At 45.0% G+C, this 12,964-nt stretch overlaps 1 protein-coding gene across 3 annotated transcripts in view; it reads right to left on the bottom strand.

Annotated features, from left to right (window-relative positions):
• PROSER2 (proline and serine rich 2) overlaps positions 1–9,532 on the bottom strand; it is a 55,355-nt gene extending 45,823 nt beyond the window's left edge. The window contains exons 1-2 of one of the 3 annotated variants that reach the window (XM_073619490.1): positions 9,413–9,471; positions 8,843–8,904 (exon numbers count right to left, since the gene is read on the bottom strand). The gene's annotated coding sequence lies outside the window, so the exon portion shown is untranslated. Of the gene's footprint in view, positions 1–8,842; positions 8,905–9,412 lie in introns of all 3 variants that reach the window. The other 2 variants (XM_073619489.1, XM_073619491.1) reach the window with 2 other exon arrangements.
• Positions 9,533–12,964: the final 3,432 nt, after the last annotated feature.

Raw genomic sequence — 12,964 nt, 5'->3', positions numbered from 1 at the left:
TGTAAAACCCTTACTAAAATTGATTTGAACAAAAATAAAGTAAACCTGTCAGAAACTTGGGTAATTCAAGTTAAACATAGGATGAAAACATACAAATGCAGTGTCTACTGTTAATGAAAATTGCATGTCAATATGACCAGTAGATCCTGAGGTACAGGCAGCTGAATTATATACACTATATTAATAAAAGTATTGGGACACCTGCCTTTACACGCGCAAGAACTTTAAAAGGCACCCCAGTCTTAGTCTGTAGGGTTCAATATTGAGTTGGCCCACCCTTTGCAGCTTTAACAGCTTCAACTCTTCTGGGAAGGCTGTCCACAAGGTTTAGGAGTGTGTCTATGGGAATGTTTGACCATTCTTCCAGAGGAGCATTTGTGAAGTCAGGCATTGATGTTGGATGAGAAGGCCCGGCTTGCAGTCTCTGCTCTAATTCATTCCAAAGGTGTTCTATCGGGTTGAGGTCAGGGCTCTGTGCAGGCCAGTCAAGTTCCTCCACCCCAAACTCGCTCATCTATGTCTTTATGGACCTTGCTTTGTGCACTGGTGCGCAGTCATGTTGGAACAGGAAGGGGTCATCCCCAAACTGTTCCCACAACGTTAGAACTAAGGGGCTAAGCCCAAGCCCTGAAAAACAACCTCATACCATAATCTCCCCTCCACCAAATGATTTGGACCAGTGTACAAAGAAAGGTGCATAAAGACATGGATGAGCGAGTTTGGGGTGGAGGAACTTGACTGGCCTGCACAGAGTCCTGACCTCAACCCAATAGAACATCTTTGGGATGAATTAGAGCGGAGACTGCGAGCCAGGCCTTCTCATCCAACATCAGTGCCTGACCTCACAAATGCGCTTCTAGAAGAATGGTCAAACATTCCCATAGACACACTCCTAAACCTTGAGGACAGCTTTCCCAGAAAAGTTGAAGCTGTTATAGCTGCAAAGGGTGGGCCTACTTTTAGCAACAATACTTTTGGCAATATAGTGTAGATGTTTCCATGCTGCACAACGTGGATGGAAAAATCTCCTGCTGTGGCTGTTGGATTGGATGCAAGTGCTGTTCAATTTTTGTTTTTTTTGAACAAGGAAAATCGAGTGGGAGGGAGGTGTCTAATCTCCGGTACACTTCAGGGGACGATTACTATATAATGGAATGGTATTTGGTGGGGTGGGTAGCAGGAAAGGTGAGTATTTACATTTTGTTTTACAGGTAAGCTTTCTTTGGCAATCTCTGCTATGGTGACGGGGTCACTTTAATGGCAGGATGACCGGGTATTGTTTTAATTAAAGCTGCAGTTTTAAAAGAGCAAAAAAACTTGGAATTAAAACAAAGCTCATCTCATCCTAACATGTTAAAGCTTTATTAGATTGTAGTGAATGGGTTTAGATCCGCTTTATCTGATTAGTAATATTTTCAGCATGAATAAATATTCAGCTATGAACAAAAACTTTTTGGAAACAAGAACTAAGCGCCTAGATCACAAAAATAGCCCTAATTGTAAGTACAGTAATGAAGAATAACCTAAGCTAGTCCAATTCTAGTATTTGCAGTGAAAGTATATCCTTTTTTACTAAACAGACACAAATCTAGGTAAATAACCATAACTAAACTGCCCACGTACACAAGTAAACTTTTTTTTTTTTTTTCTTTAATAAGCTATAAAAAACCAAGGAGATTCACATTTTACCAGAATTATTGCGTCTGCACAGGTTTATGTACAATTTTCTGTATTTATTGGCTTCGTATAGAAACCCATTTAGGTTTGCTGCTCCTTTAAATAATTTTGAACTAAGATACTCTTGCAGAGGGCGGCGTGCCTAGGCTGAGCATGTGATAAGACGTATTCTCTCAGATCAGCAAATAACAGAGATAAAGGCGCATACCGGGACGAATCTTGATCGTCATTACCGCCTCACAGAGCGGGTCATCAGCGGCCCTGCAGCACCAAAAAGTTGTGTCCTCCTTTAAATATCTTGGCATTTGGATACGTCCCAAGGTAGAGGACTATTTGCAGCACAATCTATCTCCCATCCTCCATGAATTCAAGCTTAAAAGTACTGTGTGGACAAAGCTGCCCTTATGCGTAGTTGGTCACACAAACCTCATAAAAATGATTTGGGCCCCTCAACTACTGTATTCACAATTCACCCATATGGATTCCCCTAAAATGGTTTAAGCAAATGGAAGCGCTATTCTGCATACTACTATGGAAAGGTAGGAATCCTGGGATCAAACTCTCTACTCTCCAGCTAACCAAGGAGGGGGGAGGATTGGCGGTGCCTCGGTCGAGACTGTACTTCATGACTTCACAATTACAGCATTTCGCTGGTTGGGGAGAAATGATTTGGGTGGATCCTATACGGGCCTTACTGCTAAGCCACGAATCCTGTTATCATCTATTGGCGCAATTAGAATCGGGAGCTTTTGCTCATTGTCATAATGGCCCCACCCTAACACTTATGGATAAAGTTTGGCAAGAAATGAAACGTATAATGAAATATGAATGGGCCTCTGAATATACACCACTGTGGGGGAACAAGCAATATGCAGAGATTTGTAAGTTGGAGGGGTTTGACTGATGGAGCTCCCAGGGGATTCAATATGTAGCACAACTTTACACTCATAATATACTGAGATCCTTTCAGGACCTTAAGGAGGTCCACCACCCCCCCCCCCCCCCCCACCACCACGATTTCTTTAAATATCTACAAATACATCATGCATTGCAGGCTCAGGGTAGAAGTGTCAAATTAGATGTCAGTCATATGCCATTTCTAACCTCTTTGGCCAAAGTTTCTGAGAAGAAAGGTCTTATTTCCTTTTTGTATGGCCAATTGATGGTCAAGATCCAAGATACTTCCAAATGCTCAGGCAGACAAGGATGGGGGAAAAGACCTAGGCGATATATCAGATGATGATCGGCAAACCATTCTAGAGGGAGTGCCTTCTGTATCCTTGTCATCTGCGCAGCGTCTGACTCAATTGTTCATCATCCACAGAACCTACAGGACTCCAGAGAAGCTGTTTAAATGGGGCAGAAGGGACACTCCGTAGTGCCCTCGTTGCCAACAGTCTCCCGCGGATCTGCTTCACATGCTATGGAAGTGTCCCAAGCTGGTCAGATACTGGCATGAGCTTATGAATTCCATTAATGGGGCTTATTCCACTCACGTTACCCTAAATCCCAAAGTATCCTTGTTGGGAAGCGCAGATGAGGGGGCATATGCGCTGGAGATAGTAACACCCATTAACAGACTATTGTTCATAGCGCGTAAACTTATCGCTATGAAATGGTTATCGCCGTGTCCACCATCGTTTGAGGAATGGCGTACTCAGGTAAATGACACCCTGCTGAAAGAACAACAAGTCTACCGAAATAGGAGCACACCGAATAAATTTTACAAATTATGGGAACCATGGCTGGCGGTGCCTGGTCTGGCCCCATTTTCATTGGTGTCCCTCAGAATACTGAATACTGAATACTGTCCCTCAGAATAGTAAAGTAGCTAACATTGTTGCCGAGCCTGCGCAGATGAGGATACATATTAATGTATAAAGACGTGTGTGTAATCTTTTACCCTGGTAGATAGGTAAACTCATGGTGATTATATACATTACAAGAAGTTTGCCCACAACTAAGAGCTAAGGCGAAATGCTTTAGAATTTTTAGATAGCAGGGCCACTGCTTATCGAGGCACCCCGTTTCATTCTACCTCTTTTTTCTAAGTATGGTTGTATGTAAACATGTAAAACCCTTCATAAAAACTATTGTTTAAAGAAAATATACTCTTGCAGAGAATGGAATGCAGACTATGCATGGAGGAAATGCCTTTGTGATAAGCTCAAAATAACGTTTCAAATAAAGGTAGATATGTGAGATTACACAAGGATGAGGCACAGAAGAAAACTATTTCTATAATGCCAGTCAGTAAAGATGAGTACATAACAAAGTGCCTCAGCAATATACATTGTCCTGTGATTTTATTAGACTTGCATTCTATCTACTCCTGTAGTATGTCACAGGTGAGTGACACGACACTAAGTAAGTCCAAGTCTCAGAAAGAGCAATGGTGAGGAGGGCAGACAAGACGTACACCATTCAGAAACCTCCACGTGCATAAGGCATGTTTGAGGACTAACAACTAATTACATAATTTGTCTACACCAGTCTTTCCCAACCTTTTTTTATCTTGGAGGAACCATTTCAGGTCTCAGAAACCCCTTCTAAAAAATGATTGAGCCTAAATCTTCTGATTATAATTGCTGTAGAATGTTTGAAATAAAAGAATGAGGCATAACTAACATTTTTGACACCTAGGGCAGGTCATTTTTGCCATCTCTCTGTGTTTTATACAACAAAATCATTTTTTATAATAATCTTCAAATATATCCAATGTCATGTCCTCTTATATTAGTGGTCAGTGTGGTAGTACCCCTAAGGATTGGTGGCCAGTGTAAGTGGGAGCTCAATTAGTTAATATCCCTCACCCCCAGAAACCTCAGAAGGAACACCAGGGTTCAAAGAAACCCTGGTTGAGAAAGGCTCAAAGAAAGGCTGTGAAAGGCTGCTCTACGTGGGTTTTGTGGAACCATAGGTTTCCTGCTGTGGTTATTAGGGGCTTCTTGAGCAGAGGACAGTGGTGAACTGATCTTCCACTTACAATGACCAGCTATTAAGACTACTATAGTAAGGTATCATTCCTACACTGACCACCAATGTTGGGGGACACCACAATTTTCACTGCCTGCAATTCTTTTCATCATACCAGATTCATTTAATTTCCAAATCACTAATGTAAAAAAAAAAAAAAAAAAAAAAAAGTTGTGAAATACTGTTGACAGTGTTAAAAATGATCTATCCTGTGTGCCAAATAGTCTAGAAGCACCACATTATTTTTTATTTTTTTCATTTAAAGTGATAGTAAAGGCTTTTTTTTTTTTAATAACAAACATGTCATACTCACTTGCTCTGTGTAGTGTTTTTGCCCTGATCCTCCCCTTCTCGGATCCCTCGCCAGTGCTCTTGGCCCCTCCCTCCTGCCCCCAGAGCAAGCAGCTTGCAATGGGGGCACCCAAGCAGGCTTGTTCCCAAGCTGCGGCTCTGTGTGTCCATTTACACACAGAGTCGCAGCCTGGCCCTGTCCCCTCTCTCTCCTCATTGGCTCACTGGCTATTACTGACAGCAACGGGAGCCAATGGCTCCTGCTGCTGTCTCAGCCAATGAGGAGGAAGAGTCCCCGCAGAGCAAAAGCTCTCATGCACATCACTGGATTGGGATGGGGCTCAGATAAGTATTAGGGGGGCTGAGGGGGGCTGCTGTACACAGGTTTGTTACCTTCATGCAAAGAATGCATGAAGGTAAAAAACCTTGAGCCTTTAGAACCACTTTAAAATATTCTACAGCTTAACGATCATGCAAAGGCAACATAAGCTGTAGATTTAATGATTCTTAGCAGGGCTTTCCCAAGACCTAAAAATTATTTCAAGGAATTCTTCATGACAATAAGGTTGAGAAAGGCTGCATTGGTTTAACTGCAATAACCAAAAAAAATGGTCCAAATGGAGGGCAACTAAAATGATCCCCATGTCTAACAATTATATTTGTATCATTATTTATCAGACATCAAATTGTGATCAAGTCATGAAACAGGCTGGCCATTCACACATAGCTGCACAACATGGATGAAAGAAAATCTCCTGCTGCAGCTGTTGTATTGGATTGGATGCAAATGCTCTTCAGCCGACAATTTTGCGCTCTGCTCCTTAGATTTTTCAGCCGAGGGATATGGGGGTGGGAGGATGCCAACAGGGCCACCCACTGAGTGAATTTCAGTTGGTTCCTTAGGAACCGGCTGAAATTTGCTATATGTAGGGCCAGCTTGAAGTGCAGAGAACTGTCCGTATTTTGATCTTTCCCCATACATGAACCAAGCTTGTCTATGAAAAGTATATTGCATTGCTTTTCATTATCATCATCCCACCAGGCTGGAGCCTCTGGGCCAGTTCATCTTCTGAATTTACAGACCTCACTGTAGAGACATACATGATCCCACAAATCTGCTCTGGCTTACCAAGTCATATTAAGACCAACTCAACAACAAATTGAAGATCGTGCCTTATATCTTGCTACTAAGCACTTAAATATAACTATGATCAGTGTTCCTACAGCCCAAGCATAATTAACAATTGACTGATTTTATGCATTTAGTAGTCACAAAAATGGAAACCCTACCACTATCAGGCCCAACTTTTAATGAACTTAATAAACAGCAACTCAATAGATACACTTTCCTAGTATTAAACAGATTATCAAGAATGAGCAAAAAAACAAAAATGAGCATAAAACTGAACTCCAGCAAACAGCTAATACTTGAAATGCATACATGGGAGCCATTGAACCTGGCCAAGAGCATATATTTTTGTTCATCCAGTTCTGTAATACCAGATAGCTAAAACCAAGTTATTTTTTAGCATTTACATTTTTGGCACCAAAAAAACATTTAACATTTACTACCTAACTGCATTTAACTTTTTGAAATCTGTATAAAAATTAGATTTAAAGGGTAACTCTACTTCCATTGGAAAAAAAAATAAGAAAAATTTAGCGTATACAACTGCAGCACAAGTCATATTGTAATTGAATGTTATTAATGTAATTTTCTGTAAATTGTAATGCAATGTACACAGATGGGGAACAGATGGCCCCCCAGAAATGTAATTTCTTGCTCATGTGATTGGCTCACTGATTTTCCCAGAAGTCTGAACTAAGATACAAGTCAGATTTTTACCATCCCCTGCAACAAAAACTTCATTTTTGGTGAGATACTCCAAAATGGAAATCACATCTAAAAGGGATGCAGAGCCTGCTACTTTCCTCAGAGCCCTGCAGGTGCAGCAGATGTTAATTATAAGATCCCTCCTATACAGATTCACTTAGCAGGTAGACACAGACAAACAATTATTGCTTCAGAATAACAAAAAGGTAGGAATCTGCAACAAAGTCTGTTAAAATCCTTACAATATACATGCATAAATGCATAGGATGCATTAAGGTGAAAAAATACGAGGGTTTACAACCCCTTTGATGGAGATTAATTCTTCCCTGTTAAATGTAGGAAAGTTGCCAAAAGTTATCGACTTTGATAAATGTTACTGCACCTGTGTGAAATATTACGCACCCTGCACCACTTGTAGTTCATACATATATTAAATGAAGGGAGGACCCAGTGGAGGCCAGTAATACAGAGGGGGGATTCAAAATGGCCTTAGTGACACATTTCTATGGTTGGATGCCTTGCCCCAGCAACATTTTCATTGTTGGTACTAAAACATGCAACAAATTCAAATATTTGCAACATTTTTACTGTATGATAATGTTTTTGGAACACATTCTTAAAAAAAAATACACCTCCGTGGGCAGTGCTGAGACAAGGCCATTTGGTGCCCAGGGCGAAGATGGAAAACTGCGCCCCCCCCATTTTTAAGAAAGAATCAATGTCGTTTCAAAACAAGAATATATTTATTATTATATTAAAGGACACTCTGATGGGCAAATTGTCAGAGTCCCTTAACATAAAATGTGCCCCTTAACATAAAATAAGGGTCACGCTGATGGGCACCTTTTATATTAAGGGGCATGCTGATGGGTATATTTTTAATGTGCACGCTGATGGGCACATTTTATGTTAAGGGGCACACTGATGGGAACAACAAAATGTGTCCATCAGTGTGCCCCTTAAGAAAATATGCCCATCAGTGTGCACATTAAAAATATACCCCTCAGCGTGCCCCTTAAAATAAAATTTGTCCATCAGAGTGCCCCGGCCCTTAACATAAAAAAGGTGCTCATCAGTGTGACCTTTAACAAAATATGCCCAGCAGTGTGCACAATAAAAATATGCCCATTAGTGATCACTAGTTAACATGTGGCCCACATACCTTGAATGCAGGAGGGCACAACTGAAATACCGAAGGGGCGGAAGCTGCGAGATACGGATAGCCAGGACACGGGAACCGTGAGTAGCAGGGGGGCAGGGTACGCACGTGACGTCACGCCCCTACTCGCGGCCCGTGAGTGCGAGCTGGTGTTCTCTCAACTCCGAGACCTGCGGTGAGGAGCAGGGGGCGGGCGCACGCACGCACGCAGCGTCACTGGTTGCTGGGGAAACCCGCGGTCCCAGCAAACTAGTGACGCTGTTTTAGAAGGACACTTCACTGCGCCCCCCCCCCACCCCCAATAAATTGTACCACCCAGGGCATCCGCCCCTTCCGCCCCCCCCCCCCATCCTTGTACCGGCTCTGTCCGTGGGTGATAAGCAAAGTGGAGTGAAATCAAACCTCTTCTACATTGTAGAAAATTGTTGATTTTGTTGAGCGTCACATTTTTGGTGACAATTTTTGTCTTGAGGTTCCTCTAGAACTGATATCTAATATGTTTTCCTAAGGATTCCTATACATGGGCGATCCTGCCTGTACACTGGAAATAAGCAACGGATTTGTGATCACCTGCGGACGCTCAGCCAAAGACAGGCACTGCGGCCCCATATGGAGCGATTACATGCGTTTTAGGGACAAATGGCCTCTCTTGGATCTGTTCATTTGTCCCCAACTGCTCGCTGTGCGATTACATGCCCCTGTCATTGAATTCATCAGGCTACTCGCCACCCCCCCCACGATCCTTGACGCACAAATCCGCTGCTTCCTTGCTGCGTAAGGGTGATTTGTCCCATCATACGTGAGCCCATACTCTCCTAACTTCTATAAACAGCTTCTCTACCTGTAAAAGGTTGTCACTCCCCAGGAGAAATGCCTGTCACCGTGCTGATCCGTACACACCTTACCTATAGGAATCTGACGTAAGGTCTGCCACTTGTCACACTACCATACTGAATTCCACGGAGTGCTGTTTATAAACATCAGAAATTGAAAATAATCAGCAGGAAGCTACAGGTAGGTCTATCAGATGGTATATAGCATTATATCATAGCATGGCACATCATTCATATTATATTGATTATATTGATCAGGACATTGGAAGGTGCTTTCCATTAGAATAAAAGTCTATGATCAGTGATCTAATATGCACGATGAAAACTTTCATGGTTACAGCAACAGAATTTTTCTTTTAAAGTCATCAGATGGACAGAGAACATTATAATCTTCATCCCCAGACAGATCCCCCTTCCCCCAATATTGATGATCTGATCTCACACATCAATTATATACATCTGGGATGTTGTACTGTCACATCACACCCAGCCTGGTGATCGGATGACTCCTGGCTTGTTCCTCTGTACTCTCCTGTCATGCAGAGTGACAGCTCCGGCTAGGACAGATGTCAGGATCAGGACAGGTGTGATGGGACCCAGCACACACCTTTGATCACTTCATACACACAGTACACCACTCACCTCTGGTAGATCGCAGGCCGGTCACTGAGGGATCCGCTGATGACAAATCCGGGAGGTGAATGAAGCAGGTGGGACAGGGCGAGGTGTGTAGTACACACGGACAGGGCGGGGCCTGCAATCAGAGGGGCGGGCTCTCATTACATTCCTTTATCAGAACCTGGAACACAGCACAGCAAAGGAAGCTGCATGACATCTAGTGGTGACTTTCAAGTATTGCACTCAGAACACTCGACTGATCTGATCTAAAGAGTGGAGGACAGTACAGTCCCTCCCTGGGATTTATACAGAGCGCTGTAGATGCTTATAGGGAAAGTCAAAAAGTAGCGCGTCAAATTTCACAACTAGGGACAGGTTTATAATGTAGCTGCCAGGAACATGCATGAATTTGTGGAATGGAGGGATGTTCAGCCCCCAGGCTGCGCTGCATCAGTAGTTACTAGGACGCTGTTGGCCAGGGCTGTCTTAATGAGTGGGCACACCTGGGCACTGCCCAGGGGCCTCAGCTGCATGGGGGGCCCCTGCACTTTCCCCAAAGCAGCTGGTCCTTGAGCCCACACTGCCCCAAAATTGGGGGCCCCAATGATGGCACTGAGAGTGATGGATACACAGGGGAGGCAGGCTGGCAGCGATGCGCCGTGCTGTGCAGAATGATACCTATTATTTCACAGCCAGCAGGGAGGGGCGGGGCCGGAGCGCCAGTGATGCTCTGACCCCACCCCATGCAGCTTGAATGCTCTGGACTCGAAGGCTGCGGGGTAGGAGCTGGAGTTGTAGCTACTGCAGAGTTGGCAGCACTAAAAGCCCGCCTGTGGAGGTAGCATTGTGGATGGTGTCATGGTGAGCCCAGCTGTCCAGCACTGTTTGCACTGAGGGGCTTGGAATGCCTGGAGGGATGCTCCCTCCTCCGCCCCTCCTTCTGCCTGCTTTATTGGTATAGGTGAGTCCAGTGCTGGAGGTGGGCACATAGCCAAAAGTTCACATGCACTGTATCTCCATTGGAGAAATGCTGAGGGGGGATCTGGGGTTTATAGGGGTTTATAGGGGTAGCAATGCTAAAGTGCTAGAGGTATCAGGGATGTAGAGAGGCCACTGTGTAGGGGATATCAGGGATGTAGTGGGGTCACAATACAAGGGGTATCTTATGGTATATCGTAACAGTGCTGGGGGGGTTATCTAGGGTGTAGAGGGGTCAGAGTGCTGGGGGGATATCTGGGGTGTAGAGGAGTCAGAGTGCTGGGGGGATATCTGGGGTGTAGAGGGGTCAGAGTGCTGGGGGGATATCTGGGGTGTAGAGGGGTCAGAGTGCTGGGGGGATATCTGGGGTGTAGAGGGGTCAGAGTGCTGGGGGGATACCTAGGGTGTAGAGGGGTCAGAGTGCTGGGTGATAGCTGGGGTGTAGAGGGATCAGAGTGCTGGGGGGATATCTGGGGTGTAGAGGGATCAGAGTGCTGGGTGATAGCTGGGGTGTAGAGGGGTCAGAGTGCTGGGGGGATATCTGGGGTGTAGAGGGGCCATAGTACTGGAGGATATCTGGGGTGTAGAGGGGTCAGAGTGCTGGGGGATATCTGGGGTGTAGAGGGGTCAGAGTGCTGGGGGGATATCTGGGGTGTAGAGGGATCAGAGTGCTGGGGGGATATCTGGGGTGTAGAGGGGCCATAGTACTGGGGGATATCTGGGGTGTAGAGGGGTCAGAGTGCTGGGGGATATCTGGGGTGTAGAGGGGTCAGAGTGCTGGGGGGATATCTGGGGTGTAGAGGGGTCAGAGTGCTGGGGGGATATCTGGGGTGTAGAGGGGCCATAGTGCTGGGGAGGCATCAATCTAGCAAATATATTATATGCACAGGACAGCTTTGTTACTTTGTGTATGTAGTATTTTCCCACTGTTTCTTTGCTGTACACAATGATTTTTCATGTAGTTAATGCGAAGCTCCACCCAAAAGGGGAAGCTCCGCTTGTCTGCCTCCTACCTACTTTATGTCTGTTTACCTGCACTGTCTCAATTGTAGGGGCCCCAGAGCATTACTTTGCCCAGTGGCCCTGATGCTATTCAGACGGCCCTGCTGTTGGCTGCATAGCGTCATTGGTTGCATCCTAGAAACTAATAATGCTGTGCTCTCAACTGCATCCAAATAACCAATGACACAGTGCTCTCTAGAGTGTCCTAGCAACCAATATCTCTGTGCTTCAGATAGCACCCTAGCAACCAATGACTGTGCTCCCAACAGCATCCTAGCAACCAATGACACTGTGCTCCCAACAGCATCCTAGCAACCAATGACACTGTGCTCCCAACAGCATCCTAATAACCAATGACACTGTGCTCCCAACAGCAACCTAGCAACCAATGACACTGTGCTCCCAACAGCATCCTAATAACCAATGACACTGTACTCTCTACAGTGTCCTAGCAACCAATGACACTGCGCTCCAGACAGCACCCTAGCAACCAATGACACTGTGCTCTCAACAGCATCCTAATAACCAATGACACTGTGCTCGCTACAGTGTCCTAGCAACCAATGACACAGCGCTCCAGACAGCAACCTAGCAACCAATGACACTGTGCTCCCAACAGTATCCTAATAACCAATGACACTGTGCTCTCTACAGTGTCCTAGCAACCAATATCTCTGTGCTCCAGACAGTACCCTAGCAACCAATGACACTGTGCTCCCTACAGCATCCTAATAACCAATGACACTGTGCTCTATACAGTGTCCTAGCAACCAATGACACTGTGCTCCAGACAGCACCCTAGCAACTAATGACACTGTGCTCCCAATAGCATCCCAATAACCAATGACACTGTGCTCTCTACAGTGTCCTAGCAACCAATATCTCCTTGCTCCAGACAGCACCCTAGCAACCAATGACACTGTGCTCCCAACAGCAACCTAGCAACCAATGACACTGTGCTCCCAACAGCATCCTAGCAATCAATGACACTGTGCTCCCAACAGCAACCTAGCAATCAATGACACTGTGCTCCCAACAGCAACCTAGCAACCAATGACACTGTGCTCCCAACAGCATCCTAGCAATCAATGACACTGCCCTCCCAACAGCATCCTAGCAACCAATTACAATGTGCTCCCCACAGCATCCTAGCAACCAATGACACTGTGCTCCCAACAGTATCCTAATAAGCAATGACACTGTGCTCTCTACAGTGTCCTAGCAACCAATATCTCTGTGCTCCAGACAGCACCCTGGCAACCAATGACACTGTGCTCTCTACAGCATCCTAATAACCAATGACACTGTGCTCTCTACAGTGTCCTAGCAACCAATGACACTGTGCTCCAGACAGCACCCTAGCAACTAATGACACTGTGCTCCCAATAGCATCCCAATAACCAATGACACTGTGCTCTCTACAGTGTCCTAGCAACCAATATCTCCTTGCTCCAGACAGCACCCTAGCAACCAATGACACTGTGCTCCCAACAGCAACCTAGCAACCAATGACACTAGCAACCAATGACACTAGCAATCAATGACACTGTGCTCCCAACAGCAACCTAGCAATCAATGACACTGTGCTCCCAACAG

This window comes from Aquarana catesbeiana, linkage group LG03, assembly GCF_042186555.1.
Source record: "Aquarana catesbeiana isolate 2022-GZ linkage group LG03, ASM4218655v1, whole genome shotgun sequence".
NCBI classification, from domain to species: domain Eukaryota; kingdom Metazoa; phylum Chordata; class Amphibia; order Anura; family Ranidae; genus Aquarana; species Aquarana catesbeiana.
Note: the sequence above shows the minus strand (reverse complement) of the source record. Positions and strands in the feature narration are given on the sequence as shown.